Source organism: Cupressus sempervirens, chromosome 3 (genome assembly GCF_028749045.1).
Source record: "Cupressus sempervirens isolate cs-2001-9-10 chromosome 3, ASM2874904v1, whole genome shotgun sequence".
NCBI lineage: Eukaryota > Viridiplantae > Streptophyta > Pinopsida > Cupressales > Cupressaceae > Cupressus > Cupressus sempervirens.
In genome coordinates, this window is record NC_143120.1 from 176,944,791 (window position 1) to 176,968,148 (window position 23,358).

The window sequence follows — 23,358 nt, forward strand, 5'->3', positions numbered from 1 at the left end:
ACAAGAGGTATTGTTAAACCCAAATCATGTGCTAATGCAAATGAAGGACTATCATAAGATAGAAACACATGTATGCACACAAATAATAGACTCTACACTAGTTATTCCAACAATTTATATGTTTTTAGTAAGTTTAAATGTTAGCCAAGGTGAAGCAAGAGATAGTGATGTCAAGCAATAGGGTATGTCAGCTAATGAAGAAAATAATTCACTTGAACAAGAAAAAAATAACATCACTAAGGGAAATATCATTGTAAATATAGAAGGTGAGAAAGAAGAAAATATCATAAATGATCAAGTAGATTAGTCTGCTATAGGTAACAAATTAAGTGCCTCAGAAGCTCAACAAGAGGGAGAAAAGAAGGTAGGAAAGTTGTGTTCAACTAGTGAACACCAAATAGATAATGACAAGGATAAAAAAGATGAGTCTTTAAAACAATTAGGTATAGATAAAAGAAAAGAAGAGAAGAACAAGTGACATGATGTACCTCAAAAGGATAAGAAGATAATGGAGGAGAAACAAAAGACAAGGCTGGTAGTATAAACACAAGGTCTACAATTATAGAATGTGTTGAGCTCTGTCACACAAAACTCTAAAGGTAAGAGAGTATAGAAGAAGTGTGGAAGAGAGAGTATCCTATATTAATTTTTCATTATTGTCCTTCAACTTCTTCCCTTTGCTTTTTGTGTATAGGGAGTGTGAAGCAATGACCACAAGTAATTAAAGGTAAACTAGTTACCTTGGATGAGGATATTATGATTCCTAAATGGCACACAACAAATTTGAGTGAAGATAAAATAAGGATTTTAAGTGATTTGTTGGTAAGAAAGGCCAAGAAAGCATAAATAAGAAGATATAATCAACATAAACATGTATTATATGACATTAAGGACATATTTCTTGATAAAGTTGTTATTGATGACTTGAATGAGAAAGCTCCTATAATTGAGCAATTGATCAAGCAGTAGAGAGGTTGAATGACCCTGACATTGATACTTGAGAAAAAATCATGCAATGGTTAGAAAGGAAATTTGAAAATAGAGTATTAGAGAAGGTATCAAAAGATATAGCAATAAAACATGTCGAGCTATCTACTCTCATTAATGATTTGGAACAATTAGTTACAAATGCAAATACAATGTTTTCCAAATTGTATAATGATATCCCCTCATACACAAGCTAATAAGGGAGAGAATGGATAATATATATGTTGATTTCCATAAGGACAACAAAAAATTGGGTATGGATATTCAAGTTCCAGCTTAGAGTATTACAAATGGAAGTAATACAAAGGCACCAACACTAAAAATGAGGTAACTTCTAGTCAAGCATAGTTATCACTTCATATGGAAGTATTACAAAGGCACCAACATAATGAAAAGGATATTATTCATAACCAATTCTTATCCATTACTTATAACACTATGAATTTGGATCCCAAGATAGAAATTGAGAAGCATGTCCTTGAAACTTTGAAAACCAATTGGGATAACACAGTGGCTATAATTATGGCACAGGAACACAATGTGAAATCATCAATTTTGTGGTGTAATAAACTCTAAGGGAATAAAACTTGTATATTTTGATCCCAAAGACCTTAGGGGTAATTTTTTAGAGGTTGGTGAACTCATTTGGAGGCCAAAGGATCACCTAGTATTTGTTTGTCTAAGTTGTTCTAGGTTGGTCAAACATAGTCAACATTTGGTCAAAGGTTGAATTAAGAATGGATTTGATCATTTTTGGTCATATTTATTCCTTATACATTATTTGGGATCATCTCATACATAGTTGGAGTCAAATTGCATAATAGTGCAAAAAGTTGTTAAAACGTTGCTAATTTGCAACTTCACAATTTTGGCAATTTTTGTAATTTCTCGCAAAAGTTGTCAAGAATGAAAAAAAAAGTGAAATTTGGTTGGGAAATAACCAAATGACCTCAAGGAGTTTAGATATGTTTGAGATAACCATATTTTTGGTTTGGAATCAAGGAGATAAGTTTTGGAGGAAATTATTGTGTCTTCTAGAGTGTTGATTCGTACTTTTCAAGCAAGTTTTTAGTTTCATATGAAGAATTAATTGAATCCAATATTTGGATTACTTTCACATATTCAAAGAATTGATTTAAATTAGTATATTAAATTATACCAATAATTCATATTCATTTTTCTTCATTTTTGTGTTTTCTTAGCAACTAGGATTTTGAAGTTTTTTAATGGATTCCTAGCACTCCACGACCTCTAACTAGCTATGGATTTATGGATGGCTAGGGGTGATGGTAAAATTATTGTAGATAAGTTCTCTAACCTTTGATCCTTGGTTGTGATTCCAAAATGGTGAGTTTTTGGTTGAACAAGTGTAGTGTTGAGCCATTACAAGAAGCAAAAATGTCCATAAGATAGCCTTGTGAGTTGTGATTCAAGGTTTGGAAGATTTAATGGACAATTAAGACTAGTATGGAATATTTGAGCTTGGTTTGGAAGTTCTATAAAAAAAATTATTGTAAAACAAAGTGGATTAAGTTCAAATTCTAAATTTAAGCCTAAAAGGGAGGGTTTTGTGATTAGGGCACCTCTATATGGAACCTAGATGGAATTATTTGGAATTTTATAATTCTTCCAAAAGGGTATCCAAAAATAAAATTTTTGTTTGGGGCCTTGTTTAGGTCAAATTTGAGGAATTTGCAAAATCCCTAATTTGTAAGGCTAATTCCATTGGGTATATTTTGGGTAAAGTATAGAATTGCTAAACAAGAATTAGGAAAAGAGTGAAACGTAACTTGGAGAATGAAAAAAAATTTCACTGATGTTTTTATAAATTTTTGGACACCTAAATTGCAAATATCTTGTAGTAGGGATATGGGGGTGTTGGTGAGACACTAGGGTATCTTGGAGAGCCCTAAAGTTTAGACTAAATTGAGGGTTAATTTGAAGAGTTCTTGTCTCTAGGAGAGAAAGGACATAGGGAGGATTATTTGGAAGTTTCTACCCAACCAATCCTTTGAGGATTGAGATAACCCTAAAAACTCCATTGTTGGAGTTTTGAAAAACACCTAAAGCCATACTGCATCAAATTATCAAATGGCACTATCCATTTTTGAAACTATACATGGAAGAAATGTGTATTCATGAGACCTTAGTGTGAAATGTAGTAATAATAATAGTGAGCTACACTAGACCCAAGAAACAACTATCAAACAAGAAATCCATGAACATCTCATGTTTCCCTAACTACAACTGCTAAAATCGCTCTCAAATCAAAATCTTGGTGACAATTCTAGAATGAGATTATGCTATTTGTGCATATGTATAAAGAATATATAATATCTATTTGAAATATAAGATATATCAAGATGAGAACATGAAAATTATATAGATATTGTTGACCTTATGGTCAAATAATTTTTCAATTAGTGACTAAATAGTTAATCAAATTGATTGTCTACATTGCTAACAAGCTTCTCATACAACTAGCAGTGTATACTAAGTGTTTTAGTTGTTGTTGAGATTCATAGAGTCTATCAAGCTTTGTAGATTCTACTGAGCTAATTAGTGAAAACCATGGATGAAGTTAGTGTTGATCAAGCTTTGTAGTGTCAACCCATTCCTTTAGTGTCTATCAATTTCTTCAATATTCACCAAGTCAACAAGTGCTAACCAAGTTCGTGCTACTCCCAAGTGATCAATGTGGATCAAGCACTAGTGTTAAATAAATTCCAAAGCTTGTCAAGTTGACAATATTGCCGAGTGTCAGGATATCTTCTAAGTGGTCTTATGAAACTAAGCTCCAGTAGTAAGCTGACTTAGTGAAGATTATTGAATTTGACCTATTGTAGCTGACTCCAAAAGGTAATTTATTAGATTGGTCTATATGTAATACATCTTATCATATCCAATATATCAAAGTATAAAAAGAAAGAAGAAGCATGAGTGTGAAATAGAAGAAGGCTACAAATAGTATAAGGAAAAGAAGAGTCTTATCTATCACAACAAGTTGATCATTGTATTTCAAAGCAATCTCATTTAGGAAAATAAGTTGTAGATCAGAGATCAGCCATTTTTTCATCCTAATAGGTACATTAGTCAAATTCTCTAATAAGGTGGACTTAACATTTTTTCCAAATCTCCTAACTGAGTGCATACTTCATTGTATATTGCAAACCCTTCCACAAGGTGGACCTAATAGTCTCTATTTCTTCTAATAGGGTAGATCACCAGAAGTAATCAATTGTAAGATTTAATAGGATAACTTTATACTACAGTACTAAAGCTTGTGGGTATCATTCCCACCCCAATTTTACTTTCTATTTGGAAGGTTTCTAGGTTACCAAGTATTGTGTCAAGTGTTATGAATGTTTTATTACTTTCATTCTTCCACATAGGCAATTAGATCATATTATATTATGAAGATTTAATTGGTGAATTAAAGTATAAGTTTTATTGGTTCCTAATTTACCTCCACCCCTCTCAGTCACCTAGTCTATACTAAATTTCCAAAATTTGGTATCAAAGCTTTGGTTCTCACATAGCTTGAGAAAAGAATAGTGGTTATGGAAGTATATAGACTGGAGGAAGATATTGAAAATGAAAAGTTGGATCTATAATTGGCCATCAAAAAATTCAATAAAATGAAGGAGTGGCTCTCCCAATCCCTAAAAATAAGAAAAGATCTTGCAAAAAAAGTCAATGAAAATTTCTGCATTGAAGACATTTTCCATGAAAGAAGTTCAGATGAAGCTAGTGTAGCAATCAAATATCTATTTGAAAAGAATCTTACTCTTCATGAAAAAGTTAGAAAATTGAGAAGAGAACAAGAAATTTAACCAGTTAGAATGTGTGAAGACATGGAACAAGACAAAGCCAAAGAAGAAAAAAGATTGCTAACTAAAAAGATAGAAGAAAAGAAAAATGAAATTCATCAATTATCTCTCTAGCAAGAAGATCTGGTTGATGAGCTCAATGATGCAAATAAAGAGCATAGCAACTTAAGGATAGAGAATGAAAGATTGCAGAATGACCTCAACTTAGAGGACCAAACCAATGAGAGGGTAATGAAATCTCAAGAAAGCATAAATCAATTGGACAAGCAAACTCAATTTAGACAAAAAGTAAAAGCTAGATTAGGATACACAGAAGAAGGTGAATCATCTCAGTAATGAGTTGAAAATAACAAAAGGCCTACATGTAATCATTGTAGAAAAATAGGGCATACATCAAACAAGTGTTGGAGCAATGGGAAATTAAAATTTAGTGGAAAATGTTACAGTTGTAAAAAGCTAGGACATAGAGCAAGTGATTGCACAAAGAAATCTAAGTTTGAAGGAAAGTGTTTCAATTGGAACAAACAAGGACATACATCTTCAAAATGCAAGACCAAGAAATGGAATCTAGTAGAACAAATCATGAAAGCTATTTTTGGTTGGGATTACAACACATGGTGTAGAAGTCACTATTGTGGTGAGTATGGGCACATTAGAGAAAATTGCATAAAACATCACATGAGGAAGAGAGATCCTACAAAGAGATGTTTTGTATGTATAGAACTTGGACACCTAGCTAAAAATTATATGAACTGAGGTAAATTTGAAGATGAGAAGAAAGCAAAGACTGACAAAATCAAAAGTCAAACGAGGTAGCGATGGGTAAAGAAATCTCTAGCGAATGTAAGTCAAAGTCCTAAAAATTGACACCCAAGTCAATGAGTTGGGCAACTCAAACATTTCAAACTAGTTAGACATGGAGATCACTGGAACTATGATTCAAATGATTCATCTCATATTAGTTCCAACTAGCATTAAGCAAGAAGATCCATATCAACATTTCAGATGCACAAGGATCACCAAGTTAAGATGATAGTTGGAATGATGTCTTTTGACCTTGCCAAGTTGTAGCTCAATCAACTTAGAAAAACCATGGAGAGCATCTAGTCATCAAAGAAAAATATTTGTAAGTTTGGATCACTCTTAACCTATCTATTCTTTTATATTCAAAAGTTTTTCCTTCCAAAGACAATGTGGCATGGAAGAAGGATATACCTATTTTATATTAGATAAATGATTTTATAGTTGATATGGGAGACAACTTTGAGAGCATCATGGATGCATACTTTGAGACATTCAAGGAGAGAATGTAAAGTAGATTCAGGATTCCCAAATAGCTAGTGGATGACTATGAACAAGATATTATTTTCTTATGGACTATGACAAGATACATATACAGGTAGTAAGGCCAAGAATAGCATGGGTGAAACCTCTTTGATATGAGGTGAATATTGATGATACAAGAGACATAATTGAGGTTCTTGTTAATGAGCCAATAGACCCTAAGTAACCATACTTTGGTACCTATGAAGAAGCCAAGGCCATAATTTCTTTGGAAATCAAGCTTCCTCAAGCCATGAAGAGAGGAAGAAAATAGGTGGAGAAGATTCTAAAGGGAAGGAAGTCATCTAGCTCCCCTCTTCTACTAACAAAAGGCAAGGAAGATGACTTAAAAGAAGAGGAAGGAAAAGAGGAGCATGCAAAAGAAGAGGAACTTGAAGAAGAAGAGCCTCCTAAGAAGAAAGGGAAGGTTATAATTACAAAAGCTAAAAGGTCCTCCCTACAGTATTCACAAGGAGACCTACAAAATCTAGGAAGAATCTCAAATTTCATGATGATGGTGATGATGATGATGATGATGATGATGATGATGATGATGATGATGGTGATGAGAAGCAAGTTACATTCAAAAGGTCAGCCCTCACCTTTGAACAAAGATTGAAAAGACTAAAAGATCATGGAGATATGTTTGATTTCAAGTTTTTAAAGTATGAAATAGGAACAAAGGAAGAACAAAAGAAAATTGAAGAAGCCTTAGTGGCTAAGATGGCTAAGTGGAAGTACTCTCTTGAGAAACTAACAAAGCAATTTCTTGATATCCTACTGAAGGTTGTTACACATCATTGGGAAAATGCATTGAATGGTGTTAGGGACATCAAAGAAAAAACATTGAGACAACTTATGCCAAATATTTTTGACAAGGAAGTGGAGGAATCATTGAAGAAGAATGAACAAAAGGTGACCTTTAAGTTCAATGCATTCTTGACTCTGTCAAAAGATATTCAATCAGTTGTGAAGTCAAACAAAATTTCATGGAAGAACATCTATGGATTGCACAAGCCTATTGAAAAGGTTATTCAAATAGATGATAAGAATGATGAGGAGAAAGAGGATGTTGAGAAAGAAGATGAGGAGGTAGAAAATTTAGAAGGAAATGATGAAGAGGATCAAGAAGCAAGTGAAGATCTTCCTAAAATTTAGAGTATTCAAGACTTAGATCCTAAGAAGATAGCAGTAGAGGTAATGACCTCCCTCCCACTCTCTATGAGCAAAGCCTTAGTGTGACCTATCTCAAATAAGGATAACACAAAGTAAATTGAGGTAAAAATTGTTCCACTAAACATCCAATTGATTTTTCAAGCAATTATATTGAGTGCAATGATGAGTGTTGTTTCCATCACTTCATCTACCAAGCAACAAGCTCCAATCATCTTAGCAACAAGCCAGACTAAGTCTCAGCTGTAGACACCTAAAATCCTTTAAAAAATAAAGTATTTTTATTTTCTGAAAAAGTCCTGATGACATCATCATTTATTAATTAATTAATTATTTAATTAATTAATTAATTTTCATGCCATTAAATCCCTTTATCTTAATTAAAAATATTTAATTAAGGAATCCCTCCCAAAAATGTTTAAATCTTATTTAAACATTATTTCCTTATTTATTAATTATTTAATTAATAAATTGACCAAAAATCCTAAAATAAATTAAAAAAATATTTTTTGCACAAAACTTGGCCAATTTCCTTATGACCAATAACCTCTTCCAAAATCTTCTAATCCTTCTTTAATTTCGATTAAAGGCTAATCTCATCATTTCCTACCCCTAACCCCAACTCAAAATATTTAATTAAAATTAAATATTAATCCTCATGTTTATTAAAAAAATTTTAATAAATATCTCCTCAACCCAAACCCTTGAAATAAATAAAACTTTATTTATTTTCTAAAAATCTAATTTATCCTCATCCTAGGAAATTCTAGACTATTCTAGAAAGTCTTTATCCTCATCCAAAATCTAGACTCTTCTAGAAGATGTCTTTAAACCTAATCCTAATCCCCTCCTAACCTTGTCACATTCCCTAAACATGGGTTAAAACTTACTAACCCAAGCCAAAGTTAACAAATATCTCCTCCTTCACCCACCCTCATTAAATGCCATCCACTTGCCTATCCCTAAGCTAATCCTAAACCATCCTAATCCATCCTCTAATCATTTGCACAAGCCTAAACAAGCTTAAAACCTTCTTAATCAAGTCCAAGTCAAAATTTCTCTCATCACCCTCAAAATATCTGAACCATAAAACTTTATGAAGTCCACTAGGTCATAAATGACTCTTACAAGCCCTTTTATTGCTCTTACAAGTCATTATGAGGGTCTTTATGAAGATTTTATCCCTTGAGCCTCCTTTGTTGACTCATCCTTCCCCTTTCCTCCATCCTCTCACCATGTGACATGTGTCACTCCTTGATTGGCTATAAGGAAGCACAATCTATGTGCTCTCCTCTCATGCAATCTAAGCCCTCCATGAGCTTTTTCACATCTTTGCATCTTAGCCTTCAATCCCTCAAGCCTCTTGCCTATAAATTGGATCCTTCCCCTTTGCAAAATAACACAATCCATGAAGTAAAGTTATAATGCTAAAAATCCACCTATCCACACTAAAGCCATCTATCCACACTAAAAATCCGCAATCATCCATTGAAGCCTTTGGAAGCATATTGAGCATACATCCTATCCATTTAGATAAAGCTACTCAACAAGAGAGCTTCTTATTGAGAGAGTCCATTAATGGCTCATATTCTCAATTGAGAGTTCATCTTAGTCTATCTTGAAGTTTATGAATTTTGTTTAGTTTGTAGAAGCTTTATTTAAATTTGATTTCTATTAGCATACTAACATTGCTCATATACATTTTGGCACGCCCAGTGGGACCCCGCATGGGTCATCTTCATTAGCTTTTTTAGTCAAATTTTGTATGTCATTTGCTAATTTTGGCTAATTTTGCTTGTTTTTGTGATTGGTAGGATTGTATAAATTGGTTTTGTAGGTCCACATGAGCATGAAGAAGACAAAGGAAGTCATAGTCAATCTCATAGTGTTTGCAGATTTTTCAAGCTTATAGGTGGACAAAGCACTTGGAATTCCTCTTCCTCTTCTTGTCTATATTCTTCTTATTCCATCTACTTCTTCTTCTTCTTCTTGTGGGAGATCTTGGCCTTTTTTTTTTAAGGACGCAAAATCATACACACTTCTTTTTAGTGCTTAAAATGAACCCGCAAATCATACTTAAATTCATTGAAAAATTAAAAATTTGCAAAAATGAAAAAATCTTTTAACAAGTGAAACTAAACCAATCTAATTATTTGCATCCTTGCAGCATCAATGTTTTAGATGCATTCATGCAAAATTAGGAACACTTCATTTTTGGGAATTTAAAAAGAACTTCAAGTTTCCATTTCAAAAGGTTCAAAATCAACACTAAGTGCACACTAAAATCTAAATCAAACTCAAAGCATCAATCAAGGATAAAATGAACCTCATTTGCAAATATTTTAAAGTTCTTTTAAAAATCGCATGAAAACTAAGAGTCCTAAATGGTTGCCAAAAATTGTTCTAAAAGCTTTGTTATTTGTTCCAAACAAATGTCTTGTTTCAAAATCTTGAATGTTTCTTAGGTTTTTCATGCATCAAAAAAATCTAGGAATATCATTTTTGGGCTTAAAATATGCAAACTAGAACACAAAATCTTGAATGAAAACCAAAGTCCAAAGAGTCATTTTCACTTTTGAGTCAAAAACAATCTTGAATGATCTAAGGTTAAAACAAAGCACTTCAAAGTTCTTAAAACAACACACAAAATCTCAATCTTGAATGCTCAAAGGAAAAAACTTGAATGTTTAATCACTTATCTTTGAATGCATGTTGCTAAAATCACTCTTGAGTGCCATGGATTAAAATAAAGTTTTTTTTTTTATTTTTATGAATGCATGATTAAAACAACAAATCCAATCTTGAATGCTATAGATCAAATAATCATCTTTTGGGGCATAAAAAGAATCCACATTTTTGAAATCTTCTAAGTTATAAAAACTAATAAAGACGCTTTGAGTAAGTTTGTAGTTGGACTCACCCTCTTTAATCACCCATCAATTTAATCATTGGTTGCAATCTCAGCGCCATCTATGGGGATGAGTCTACCTAAGAGGGTGTTAAGTGCTCCACAAAGATCAAACTCCACTCACTTGGGTCTTTAGTGGTTTTTCTAAGTTAGAACATTCCTTGAATGCGCATTAATCTTGCTCACACTTCATTTGGGCATAAAAATTGGACAAATCTTGTCGTGGAGGGCCTCTGGGCGCGCGCTTGACAAATCGAGTTTCACATATCTTTGTTTTAGGCTTAAAACAAACTCACACTCAATATTGAATGCCTAACAATCAATAACATCGCATGGTTTTGATGCATTTTCAAATGACGCTCGCATTTCTTATGTTGACGATCTCTCTACTTCCATTATGCTAACGACGCTGTCAAATTGGAATGAACATTGTATGCCATAATCACAAGTGTCTTCAATCATAGCTTACAAAATCTAAATCATCAATTGGAATGAACGTGTGTCTTTTAAAGCCCAAGATCATGTATGTGGTATTGTTTTACACTTTTTAGGAGGCCTGGTTGGGGATTTCATCACCCCTTGGGACGACCTCAACTCCAGCGTTTCGACGGAGTATAAAAATCGAGAGGTGAATCCAAAGACACCTCTCTTGGAATCAAGATTTTGTCACTCGGGCTAAGCCTCAAGGAACTTTATACCCTTGAGAAGTGAAAGAGGAGAAGTGGGTTACCGCTCCTCTCGGCTGTTTGACATCTTTTTGGTTTCATCTACGGATTTGGGCCTCACGTACCTTGCGTATATCGAGGACACCCTAGCTAAACCAAATTTCATCCTTGTAGAAAGCTTCCTAGGATGTTGGTGTGTTTGATGTGCTTGCTCAAAACTTTTGTCTGCTTGTTTGTTCATAGCTTTTGAATGAATGATTGCCAATTTTGGTCAAAATCCTAGAAAAGCAAAAATCTCCCAGCTCAAGGCATACTTAGCGTAGTCACTGCCTCATCAAAAAATCATCCAAGCTCCCCCGCTGCAATTGAATCTATCTAGTTCCTTGCTTTAGAAAAATCCCAAATCCAAAGTCTCTCCAAATCATCACCCCCCAACCAGCTAGCAACCCAATCCAAAATCACACCTAAGCCTTTAGAGAGTTGTTGTCATTCTGCTAGAATTTGCTATCCAATCAATCCGACCAATCCACCAGCCTCACCAAGGTTATTCCTTTGACAGAGCTTTGTCTAGGGTAATCTAGCTTTGTCACTTGTTATCCCTCATCACCTTGAGCTAAAGGTTGGGATCCACAAGTGGTCAATCTCATGTCATGCCCATAGGATCATTAGTCTATCCTTAATTTGACACAATCTCCACCAATCTAGTGCATAGGAAAGCAAAACCCTCACCTTTTGACAGCATGCCCTTGAAGTCTTTCACCCACAAGAAAGCCAAAAATCTCCATCCAATCCTCCTTAGGTTTGTCATACAGCTTTGACTCTCCCTAGGAAATCTTTCATCAGCCAATCCAAAATCTGTGCTTAATCCAAATCCAACCATGAGCTTCCGTGTTCATCCATATGCAAGACCCCATCCCCATCAAACTCATCATCAAAGCATGAAGTACCAATCCTATCATGATGTGTTTGGTCGCATTGTCCTTGCTCCCGCCACCTCCTATTCCAATGATGATGAAAATCTTGTTGACTATGACGGGTATATTGAAAGCCTTAGAAACATTCCCCCAAGCATCCCCCAAAATCCAAGAGTTATTCCAAACTATCTAGTCATGCCATCTAATATCCCAGCTTCTCCTCCATCACCCAATCAACCAAGCTTCCAATCTTCCACCCCCATCACACTAGCTATTCGTGTCAGTCCACCCCCACCTCCGACACATGAGTCTCCAAGGAATCTCCTAGAGGAAATACAAGAAAAGTTGCCTCCAACAGTTGATAAGCCATGTCTTCTAATCCAACCATGTGAAGTAGTCAGTAATGAAGCTTCCCCATCTATAATATCACCTCCATCTCCCATAGCTATCATCCCCATACCACCCATCGAATTGCTCCAAATCCCATCCAAATCTCCTCCTCCAAGAATTATCCAAATACCATATAATGAACCTCATGCATCCACTCCCATCCATTCTTGTCAAGATCTTGTACAAAAGCATGTTGAAATATCCTCCGATAGAACAACAGATCTCGCCATCCCACTTATTCCCCTACATGACCCACTTTTACCATCCCCTCCATATCTAAATCCTACCATCTTACTTACTCCATCTAAAGACATTAAGGGCATATTTGTTGATGCACTGAGTATAGAGTTTAATGACAAACAACCAATTCTAGATCAACTTGTTGAAATTTTTCATGAGTTTAATGAGGAATTAAGTGAACATTACAAACTTCTATAGAGATCATAGAGGAAATTTGAAGACAAATTTTTTGAGAAGGTAGCTCACAAGATTACTATTGATCAAGTAGAATTGTCCACTACTCTTTCTAAATTTGAAAATTGTGTAAATAATGTTGTTTAATTATTTGTCAAGTGATACATCTAACTTCACCAAGGAGATAAAGAATAAGTTGTCACAAATAGATATTGATTTGAAGGCAAGTGCACATCTTTGTCACTTGACCCTAGCACTAGTTTTGCACATTTTGTGAAGATCAGGTATCTAATAGATTTACAAGTAGAATTGTTGATGGAAGAAGCTAGGATAAGGGCTACACTTTCTAATATATAGATTATGTTAGTACCCAAAATGGATATAATGTAAAAACATATTGTGCATGCTAGAACATTAATCCATGACAACAATTTCTCAATTGTTGATCACATGATGGAACTATCAACTGAAATGCATATAGCATTTCACACTTCAAAAGTTTCACAAGAGAACTGGGACTAATCCATGTCCATAATTTTGAAGGTACATAGTGATTTCATTCCACATTTTGGTATTACCTTGTAATTATGCATTTTTTGAATTTGTGTCAAAAAAGGGGGAAAGTAGGTTATATCATACAAAAGATATATATACAAGGAGGAAATATATATAGAAAGGAAGATGTATATACAAAGAAGAAAATATGTACACAAAAATAATTTTAAAAAATCAAAAAAAAATAGAGTCAAATTTTACCTAGTAGATAGCAGTCAAAACTGAGTTGAAGACCTAGACATGTTGATAGGGGGAGTTTTAACATATTTTTGAGTATTCAAATTTTGGTATGATAAGTATTTTTTTTCACTAATGTCAAAGGGGGAGATTGTTGACCTTATGGTCAAATCATTTGTCAATTAGTGACTAAACAATTAATCATATCGATTGTCTACATTGCTACCAAGTTCTACAGTTGCTATCAAACTTATCATACAATTAGTAGTGTATACTAAATGTTTTAGTTGTTGTCAGGCTTCACAGAGTCTACCAAGCTCATCACTGCAAACCATGGATAAAGGTAGTGTTGACCAAGCTCTGTAATGTCAATTGAGCCCATCAATGTCTACTGATTTATTCAATATTCACCAAGTCACCAAGTGCTAACAAAGTGAGTGCTAATCCTAAGTGATCAATGTGGACCGAGCACCAATATCAAACAAATGCCAGAGCTTGTAGAGTTGATAGTGTTTTTGAGTGTCAAGATATCACTCTAGTGATTGACCCCAAGTTCTAGTATTAAGTTGACTTAGTGAAGATTATTGAATTTGGTATTGAGTTGACTTTGGAAGGTGATTTATTGGATTAGTATAAATGTAATACATCTTATCATATCCAATATATCAAAGTATAACAAACAAGCAAAAGCATGAGTGTGAATTAGAAGAAGGCTAGAAGAAGTATAAGGAAAATCAAAGTCTTATCTATTATAGCTATTAGAATTGCTTTAGAATAACTGAGAGGTGGGGGTGAATTAGTTATTCAAGGTCCAGATGTCCTATTCAAACTTTTCTCTTAATATAGTGAATCCAAGCATTCACTCTTCCAAACTTTAACTTGTCTAATTAGCAAGTTATTGTCTATTAACATGCAAGTACGACACAAGAAATCAACACATAACATGGTGATTTATGTGGAAACCCAATTTGGGAAAAACCACCAGTAATATTCTACTCAATTCTCACCCTTCTAAAGTGGTGCCATATGAAAGGCTTGCCCTATTAAAGGCTTACAACACACACTGTTAAATGTGACCTCATTAGAGGATTTAACCACCCTGTTAGAAGTGTGCTTGGTAAAAGGGCTTTAGAACATTCACTTGGAATTCCACCCTATTAAAGGATTTACAAATGGTTGTTAGGCCAACCTAAGTCCATAGGATTTTCAGATCTAATACAATTGCTAGAGAGTATTAGAAAATCTTGACCTAACTACAACATACAACTTATCTTGCAGATTTAAGATCACTTCTTAGCTCATATCCTTGCCTAGCCTTGTATCTCTGCAACTCATAACTGCTTGCCTTTTCTTTCAAGATTTGTCTTTTTGAGTCTCCATACTCAATGTACCAGTGTAATCATCTCTTCACGACCACTTGTAGAAGCAGAGTGTTTGTGCTCTTCCTTCTCCTAGATGACTCCTTCTTGACACCCTTTCAATCACATCGCAGATTTTGGCACTTTTGTAGCAACAGGATTAGCAGCATTTTTCTTCTTGGTCTATGACTTCTTAAATAGAAATCTTGGAGTTCCTTTTCCTCGCTTGATTCTTCCATTTTTCAATTTTAATTCGCATGGATTAGGTAGGATACATTGTATCTATTCCATATTCTATTTCCTCTAGAAATTTCTTGAATAATCCTTTAGAATTTGCCCAAAAATGGTTTACATAAGATTTTGTGCCAACAACTCATCATTGTTATCTTCCAACTTGTTCACAAAATTCAATGCAACCACTATGTCATCTCAGATTTGGTGAATCTTCATCATTTGAAATAATGGAGCAACTTGGCACTATTGAAATACTGATGCTCAGTACATACTGTGTTACTCGGCATTAACTATGTTTTCCTAATGCTTGACACCTAAAGATTACTCGACACGTACTAAAAAATTTCTTGATGCTCGGCACCTAATCTTTTACTTAGCACTTGAAGATCACTCAGCATCAGCTAAGAATTTTCTTGGCTTCAACTAACTTGCTCGGCACCCACTAATGATCTTGGTTAAAGCTTTGCAGTCAACCTTGTTACAACTTCTTCCTCCAATTTATCTAAGTGTGACCAACCTTTATATCTTTGATTTTTTCATCAATACATTACTTGACCATTGTCTTAATTGATTCTTGCACTTCATTATAATATCATAACTCAACCCTTCCTTTAGGTGCTCTTGTTGCATCTTATTGATCAAATCCTCTTCATCAATAAACTAAGTGATAGTGCATGAATCTTTTAAGAAAATATCATCCCTACAAATAGTAGGTTTGACATCAATGGAAAAACAATCTCCCTCTTTTATATTCAACAACAATGAGCTTTTTAATCAAATTTCCAACGATCTCCCTCTTTGGCATTGATGGAAAACCAAACTGATCAATCATCAGACTAAACTATTCCACCAAAAGCTTACTAGGTTAGAATAGCAAATCAAATGCCAAAAATTAAGTTGTAACATCACATATTTATTTCACTTCTCCCTCTGTGTTGTTGTATTCTTTATCTTTATCTTTCTTCCTTTGTATTATACCTCTTTTTCTATTCTAATCAACCTCTAAAATCTCCCCCTACTTATTTGATCCTTTTTCTTTAACAATCTTGTTGATCAATTATTCACTTCTCCCTCTTTGACAATAATGCCAAAGACATATTAGCATCTTTAATATATAGATGTAGCTCTTTGCAGATTTAGTCAATCTCTCCCTCTATTACTTCTATTACTTGAGGCATGAATCCCAAAGTAAACATCCTTTGCATCAATGTGTAAAATCTTCAACATTCTGCTTATTTGATGCAAAGCATACTTGCTTTTTGGTTCAAGTAGCTTTAGCTAGGGGTATCACCCCTAAATTACCTCTAAGATACTCAAAAGCATCTTTAGGTAGTGCTTTTGTGAAGATATCAACAATATGTTCCTTTGAGCTGACATATTCCATCTTCACTTGTTTATCTTCCACTAGTTCCCTTACATAATGATACTTGATTGTAATGTGTTTAGTTTTAGCATGCATAACTAGGTTCTTTGATATATTGATAGCACATGTATTATCACAATAAAGTATCACTGGCTCAATTACCTCTTCCTTCATACCCTGCAGTAAGTGTTTAATCCACACAATATTAGTACAATTTATAGCAAGTACCACATATTCAACTTTAGCAATAGATTGTGAGGTGCAACTTTTCTTTTTGCTTGTCTATGTGATCAACCTTTTTCCTAAGAAAAGTGCTCCACCACTGGTGCTTTTTCTATCATCAATGTTACCTCCCCAATCTGCATCAGTATAAGCTCTCAATTCAAATTTCTCATTCCTTTTGTAGTACAAACCAAAGTCATTAGTTCCTTTTAGGTATCTCAATATTCTCTTTACTGCGATTAAGTGGTTTTCTCTTGGATTGGTAGAAAATCTAGCCACTATTCCAAAAACTAATGCAATATTTGGTCTACTATGTACAACATATTGCAATTTTCCAATCATTGACCTGTACAATGTTTGATTACTTCAGTAGATTCATCATTCTTTGATAGTTTATGAACTGTTGTCATTGGTGTCCTGACTGGTTTTGAGTCTTCTAGCCCAAATATTTTGAGTACTTCCTTGATGTATTTAGATTGGGTCACAAATATGCCATGCTTCAACTGATGTACTTGTAATCCAACAAAGAATTTGACTACTCCAAACATTGAGATCACAAATTCATGCTTCATTTGGTCAGCAAAATCTTTGCATAAAATATATTTTCCTCCAAATATTATGTCATCAACAAAGATTTTGAAATCAAAATGTCTTTACCTTCTTCACCTTTGATGTACAAGTTGCTATTGCCATCCATTCTTTCAAATCCTTTCTTCACAAGGTATTTGTGCAACCCTTCATACCATGCTTTGGATGCTTGCTTCAATCCATAAAGTGCTTTATGTAGCTTGCAGACCATGTCCTTGCTCTTTTCATCAACAAATCCCTCTGGTTGTTCTATATAGACTTCCTCCTCCAGTATACCATTCAGAAAAGTTGACTACACATCCATCTAATAGACTTTCAAAGCTTTATATGTAGCATATGCAAGTAATGTTCTTACTCCTTCCATTCTTGCAATAGGAGAAAATGTCTCTCCATAATCCAATCCTTCTTCTTGTGCATAGCCTTTACAAACTAATCTGGCTTTTTTTCTTATTATTTCAGCATTCTCATCAAGTTTTTTTTTGAACACCCATTTGGTACCAATTACATTCTTATCAAGTGATCTAGGAACTAGAGACCAAGTTTTGTTCTTCTCAATTTGATCTATCTCTTCGTTCATAGCCTTATACTAGTAATCATCTTACAATGCATCTTTGACTATTTTGGGTTCAACCTTGCTTAGTAGACATGATTCATTCCTAATTCTATTCCTTGTCATTGGTCTAGCATCCTTATCACCAATGATTTGATCTATAGGGTGATGTCTTCTTACATACTTAGCTAATCTAGGTTTAGTCCTTCTTTCTATGTTTGATCCTTCAGCTTCAGAGTCATTTCATTCTTCTTCATCGGGTAATTCATCATTCTTTTCATGTATTATATTTTCAGAATTAGAGTGTGCATGTTCCATATTTTGTAACTCAACTTCTGAATGCAACTCGGCATTCACTGGTTGAGACTTGGCAAATACTGAAGTTTGTTGCTGATTCTCAACTTGATTTGTAGTATTGTCTTCAAATGTCATTCCTTCATAGGAGTATACAAAGGATCTATAATCCTCTATTTCCTTTGACTCATCAGTCTAAACTTTTGCATGCTCAAAAAAATTTAGATTTGCACTCTCCACAACCTTGTTAGTGTTAGTATTCAAACACTTATATGCTTTACTTCTAGAGGAGTATCCAAGAAATATACCTTCATTACTTTTTGCATCAAACTTTCCATTTCTAGTGTCTTTTATAATATAGCATTTACAACCAAACACTTTGAAATGTTTAACATTAGGTGAATCACCATACCATAATTCAAAGGTGTTGCATTTGTACCTTTCTTCACTTGAACTCTATTTAGTGTGTAGACTGTAGTACTTACAGCGTTTCTCCAGTACTTAAGTGCAACATTTTTCTCCATCATCAAGGTTTTGGCATAGTCAATCACTGCCCTATTCCTCCTTTCAACAATACCATTCTGTGGTGGAGTTCTTGGTGCTGACATTTTCCTTATGATACCTCTGTCATCGCAAATTACTTCAAATTCTCTTGATGTGAACTCACCTCCTTTGTCTGACCTTAGGTATTTCAGATTCTTTCCTATTTCCTTCTCAACTCTAGCCAAATACCACTTGAACATTTGAAATGCATTAGATTTTTGTTTTAAGAACATAGCAGTCATCATTCTGGAATAATCATCTACAAATAGCATTATGTATCTATCTCCTAGGTAGCTTTTTACTTCTATTGGACCACATAAATTCATATGAACTAACTCTAGAACTTCATTTGAGGTGTATTCTTTGCTTTTGAAACTAGATTTAGTCATCTTCCCTAGTTCACATTGTTCACACATTGTGTTTTTAGGTTTCTTTAACTTGGGCAATCCTCTGACTTTGTTCTTTCTGCTAATGCTGATCAGATTATCAAAATGAACATGACACAACCTTTTATGCCACAACCACACATCATCAAGTCTAACAACAAGATATGTTGCTTCTTCCATGTCTAGGTAAAATAAATTACTCCTAGTTTTCACCTTTTCCTATCAAATTTCCATCAATATCATAGATCTTGGCTATTTTGTTTCCAAATTCCACTTTGTAACCTACATTGCCTAATTGAGATACACTCAAAAAGTTGTAGTTCAATCCTTCAACATAGTATGCATTTTCAGATGAAATTTTCTCTATAAGTTTGATAGAGCCTTTTCCTTTGATTTGACATGGGGCACCATTACTAAATCTAACACTATTTCCATCATATTGAGTAAAGGTAATGAACTTAATTTTATCTCCTGTCATGTGATGTGAGTTGTTGGAAATATAGATGAAGTAACTGAGAGGGGAGGGGTGAATCAGTTACCAAAAAAACAATTCCAAAAATCCCTTAGATGTCTATAATACTTACCTACTGTTGATACTCGATAAATAGTGCAAGAATATTGTAACTCGGTAGGTTAACTAATTACTGATCATCTATCATTCATTGTTATTAATATGCATGCAAAGGTTAAATAAATGAACACAAGAGACACCAAATTTAACGTGGAAACCAAATATGGGAAAAACCACCAAGTAACTAGTCACCAATTTTCACTCTTCTGAAGTGAGCCCTATTAGGAGCCAACCTTGTTAAAGGTTACAATACACACTATTGGGTGTGATCTTGTTAGAGGATTTAATCACCCTGTTAGGAGTGGCCTAGTTAGAGGTCTTTAGAACAATTCAACTGAATTGTCACCTTATTAGAGGATTTACAAAATGGCTATTAAACCAACTCTATTAAGAGATTCTAGATTCACTGTTACAATGATTAGAAAGCAACAATGAGGTGACCTGAATGATATGCAACTTATCTTTTGCTGATTACATATCTCTGTTCGGCTTCACTGGATCCTTACTGATCGAATACAACTTTGCAGCTCCTCTAGGATATCTAATCCTTCAGCAAAATTTGTTCAATATTCTCTTATTCCATCCTCATCCATATATTCACCCTCACCTTTTATTAATTCACAACTTGAACATCTAAATATATACTTTTCAGATTATCAAGTTGGCTCAAATATAAGTTACAACAACTGAAAAAATTATTACATCAGTCGACTGCATGAAACAATTGAACTTAATACCAAAACAATAAAATCCTTTGCTGGCCGACCCAGCTCAGTGACCACTACTCCAAAATGGTTTTCTAGTGTTAACCAAGTGAGGCTCAGTAAACACTGCAAACCCTGCAAAAATCCTTTGGAGACTGAGTGAACTCAGTTAGCACTGACCTTCCTTTGCTGACCTTATGAGCTCAATAGAAGCTAACTCTTTGCCACATTTCCTTTGATAATCAAGTGAGCTCGATAGACATCAACTTTTCTTTGTTAACCTTGGGAGCTCGGTTAACACTAACTTTTTGTTACAAAATCTTTTGATGCCCAAGTGAGCTCGGTAAACATTAACTTTTCTTTGTTAACATTGGGAGCTTGGTTAATACTAACTTTTTGTTACAAAATCCTTTGATGCTCGAGTGAGCTCGATAAATATTAACTTTTCTTTGTTAACCTTGGGAGCTTGGTTAATACTAACTTTCTGTTACAAAATCTTTTGATGTCCGAGTGGGCTCGGTAAGAACTGACTTTACTGAGTAATGTTCAAGAATGTTCGATAGACATTGTAAATTGCTTTATTGATCATCTGAGCTTGGTAGACTTTGTCTAATGACTGATATGACATTTTTGTAACATCAAAGGCAATACACAATTAACAATTTTATCCAACAATCTCCCTCTTTGGCATTGATGGCAACACAACATGTCATAGCAGAATGAAATTTAAAAATAAGTTTAACAAGTCTTTTTCTGTCAGAACAACCTTGTATATTAGATAGCAAACTCTCCCTCTTTTAGTAATCTCCCTCTATGAAGGAATTCCATAGCAAACTTTTCTTCTCAAACAAATTTCAGAAAGATATGACGGTAAAACTCTCCCTCTTTGACAACACATGTCAAAGATAACACAACTTAAATGAATTTTAATTTACCTTTAGTACTGATTCATATGCAATATTTCCTAATTATGCTACATCAACTGATAGATCTTCAACTTGGTATGCATTGATGCATCACTAAAACTTCATTTTAGTGAACTTCAAATAGGGGAGTGACCCCTAACTTACCTCTTAGATACAAGAATGCATCCTTAGGTAATGGTTTTGTGAATATGTCAGCAATTTGTTCCTTTGTATGAACATATTCCAATCTGATCTCCTTATCTTGCACCAATTCTCTGACAAAATGATATTTTATTGCAATGTGCTTGATTTTGGAATGCATCACTAGATTCTTAGATATGTTTATTGCACTTGTATTATCACAGAACATAAGAACTGGTTCTTTGATTTCCACCTTCATGCCTTCCAACAACTGTTTAAACCAAACAATATTAGAACAGTTTACTGCTGCAGCAACATACTCTACCTCTGCTGTAGATTGGGATGTACAATTTTTCTTTTTGCTTGTCTGAGAAACCAACCTCTTTCCAAGAAAGAATTCTCCTCCACTTGTACTTTTTTTGTCATCAAGCTTTCCTACTTGATTAGCATTAGTAAACACTTTCAAATCTAGATTACCTCTAAATTTGTATCATAAACCATAATCTTTAGTTCCTTTCAAATATCTCATTATTCTTTTGATTGCCATCATGTGATTTTCTCTTGGTTTTGCTAAAAATCTTGCTACAATACCAACTGCAAGGGCAATATCTGACCTAGTATGAACTACATACTGCAACTTTCCAATCATAGATCTATATAATGTTTGATCTACTTCTTTTGATTCATCTTCCTTGGTAAGTTTTAATCCAGTACTCATAGGAGTTCCAACTGGTTTACAATCTTCCATACCAAACTTTTTTAATATCTCCTTGATGTATTTTGATTGAGTGATGTAGATACCATTTTTATTCTGTTGAATTTGAAGACCAAAAAAGAATTTGATCTCTCCAAACATAGACATTTCAAATTCCTTGTTCATTTGTTCTAAAAATTCTTTGCAAAGATCATCATTCCCTGTGAAAATAGTATCATCTATAAATATTTTTGCCAAGACAATCTTATTATCTGGTCCATCCTTTATATACAAGCTATTGTTATCATTAGTTCTTTGAAAACCAATCTAAATAAGATAGTTATGCAATCTTTCATACCATGCTCTAGGGGCTTGTTTCAGACCATAAAATGCATTGTGTAATTTTCAGACCATGTTCTTCTTATCTGGATTAACAAAACCTTCGGATTGTTCAATGTAAACCTCTTCATCTAGTATACCATTGAGGAATGCTAACTTCACATCCAACTGATAAACTTTGAATCCTTTGTGAGCAGCATATGCGAGTAAAGTTCTAACTCCTTCCAATCTTGCAATAGGAGAAAAAGTTTCTCCATAGTCTATTCCTTCTTCTTGAGCATATCCTTTGCATACTAGTCTAGCTTTGTTTCTTGATACCTTACCATCTTCATCCAACTTGTTTCTGAATACCCACTTAGTTCCAATCACATTTTTATCTTTAGGCCTGGGTACAAGAGTCCATATCTTGTTTTTCTCTATCTGCTCTATTTCTTCATTCATAGCCTCAATCCAACTATCATTTCCCAATGCATCTTTGATATTTCTAGGTTCAAAATCAGCAAGCAAACAAGTACCTTTCAACTTCTTGTCATGGTTCCTTCAGATTTGTCTCTAATGATCTGATCTGTTGAATGATGTCTCCTAACATATTTTGCTAATATAGGTTCCTTGCCTTTTGAATGAATTTCATTGCTATCCTCTTGCACTTCAACTTTAGGTTCTAGCTATTCTGGCTTAGTAGATATTGGCTTGGGTCCTTTAGACTCGGTAGACACTTGCTCAGTAGCATCAGAATGTAGCTTGGGTTGTTGTAGCTCAGTTTGAACTTTCTGTAACTTGATTACTAATGACTCAGGAGTAGAAGATTCCTGATTGACTAGTATTGTATCAGGTTTAGTGAAAACAAACCTTCTATAATCTCTTGGTTCCCTTTTGCTTCCTTCTTCAGTCCTTTTTGCAAACTCATCAACTTTCACATGTGCACTTTCTATGACTTTGTAAGTAGACAAGTTCAAACATCTATATGCTTTACTTTTACAAGAGTATCCCAAAAATATTCTTTCATCACTTTTTATATCAAATTTTCATTTTCTAGATTCTTTCAAAATGTAACATTTACTTCCAAATACTTCCAGATAACTTACATAAGGTTTATAGCCATACCATAGCTCATAGGGAGTTTTGAATGA